The sequence below is a fragment of the Arachis ipaensis genome, chromosome B01 (genome assembly GCF_000816755.2).
Source record: "Arachis ipaensis cultivar K30076 chromosome B01, Araip1.1, whole genome shotgun sequence".
In the NCBI taxonomy this organism is placed as follows: domain Eukaryota; kingdom Viridiplantae; phylum Streptophyta; class Magnoliopsida; order Fabales; family Fabaceae; genus Arachis; species Arachis ipaensis.
In genome coordinates this window covers 100567798-100570103 of record NC_029785.2, presented here as the reverse complement: position 1 = coordinate 100570103, position 2306 = coordinate 100567798, and positions in this window count along the sequence as shown.

Here is a 2306-nt window from a genome sequence, read left to right as displayed (position 1 = left end):
AAGTAATTTTATAATCTGTAAAGATCTTTGGGTAAGACTTCACACAAGCAGAACCTTCAATACAATTCCACGGAAATATATATAATAACCATACATTGTCGCCATAAAAAATTTACTGAAATCCACCAATTCAAGTAAGGAACAATAGTATTAAAAACAAGTGACATACACTATTTGAATGGGATAGAATTTTAATTTTTTTAGATAAAACCATTCATTATCTAATGACAGCAACATCCAATATCTAGTTACATGCAATCCCTATTCGTGTTACAATTTCAAATACGCATATTCAGAACACCTTTAAATTTAATTAATATTACAATATTCAGCAATTCAGAAAAATTAAACGCCCAAATCACCCATACAAAACAAAAAGCATGTGTAAAGTGTGCATGCGGAATTCAAATAGTTGGTCGGCACGGTATTGGCGACGACGCAGAGGTCGATCGATGCGGCGACATCGACGTTAAACGGAATGGAGCTCGCGAATGACAATATTGGTAGCGGAAGGCTCGACACTGGTGGCCGTTCCACGTTGGCGATGACTTCACCGGCCGATGACGACGGCGCAGCAGGGATGGCAAGTGAGGGAGGTAGAGGAAAGATTGTGCGGTGAATTTTTGAACGTGAACTTATAAGGTGAAAAATGATGTTAGGATAACTATTGAATTTTTTTAAGTATTTCTTTAGTTATTTGGATTTTTTTGTTACTAAACCCATTTGAGTTGGCTGGTAATTGACAGATATTGAGTTGGTTCTCTAGCAGAATTCTTTCCATAATTATTTGCTTTTCAAAAGGAAACTTTTTATTTCAAATGCATGAGAATAGTTTTCACGCTACATTCAAACAAATAATGGAAATTCTGCGGGTACAACATTGTTATTGCATACCTATAGACACTGTATACTACTATAGGAAGGAAGAGCTTTACACATACACGGTAGGGTCAGCTGATATGTATTCCTTCCCCCATTATTTATTTTTTATTATTCTAAACTCTTTTTGATTGCTAGTACAAAATTGTTGATACATAGAAATTAAATTTTTGTTTATTATTCAATCTAATTAAGAACATTTAAAAGAAAAAGTGATCAATCATAAACACTGTCATTATTTTAAAACCTTTTCATCAAAGTGTGTCTAAGTGTGAAAGGCTGGTGGTATATTAAGTAGTTAAATCCATATTATAATCCTTAGTTTCGTGTCGTCGTGGCAATACAAGAAGCTAAGCGTGGAAGAATGTTTGCTAAATAATATTAATCAACGCGTAAGAATAGACATGGCATGAAAACGACACTGCTTATTGTGAATCTATGATTTTCCAACTTTAACCATGTATCTAATGCATCTTTTTGGTTCTTTTGTTTTTTCAAAGGAGGCCAAAATCAGTTATTAAATATCTAAATTTAGGATAAATACATAGTAACTTTTGAGTAATAAAGATAATTTTTGTTCGTGTGTGTATCCGATGAAACAATACAAGTCCTTTCTGAAATTAAGAGAGTTTACTAGCTTTGGTTTTAATTTGTATCTGAGTAACTAACCTGTGTCCAGTGTGGATCTTACTTGGTAGTGCTATTTTATTTATTCCTTTTGTCATCAGTCAAAACAAAAAATATTTTAATTTGGCAGTTGATGATGAATAAAGAAACAAAACAAAACAAGATAGAATATTTTACGTGGGTTGAATTTATTGTCCCTTTCTTTGTGCTATAGCGTCTCACAACCAAAAATGACTATGACTTGTAAATTGTAATTTATTTCTCCATTATTTTAGTTAACATATATAGAGTCAGACTTTTCTTGTCATGTAGTAATCAGATCTTATTACTTTTTTCCGTCAAAATAGTTGTGATCTAAGTTGCAAACGCGTAAGATGGGGCATAACGGGATTGGTCCACGTCAAGGTTGAGATTTTCATCAATATGATAATTAGATTAGCAAATTATTCAAGAAGCCATTGCATGGGATTGTGGCCACAAAATATAAGATTAACAATGTGAAAATACGGACTATGGAATAGGTAATGATATAAATTTGATGTAATGAGATAAGGGCCCATTTGAGTTCCTCTGCCAGTTACTTTGACTATGTAATAATAATAAGCAGAAGATTCCAATTTCCAAGACTAGAACTCTATGGCAATGTTTCTTAAATGCACGCATACAAGTTTTGTATCTCGTAAGCTGATGAAATTACGAGAAAATTCCAATTAGTTGTAGTACAAGTATTATATTGGAATTTAATTAGGTAGATATTTTAATAAAGATTTTATAATTGTTTTTATATGAAAATATTTTTT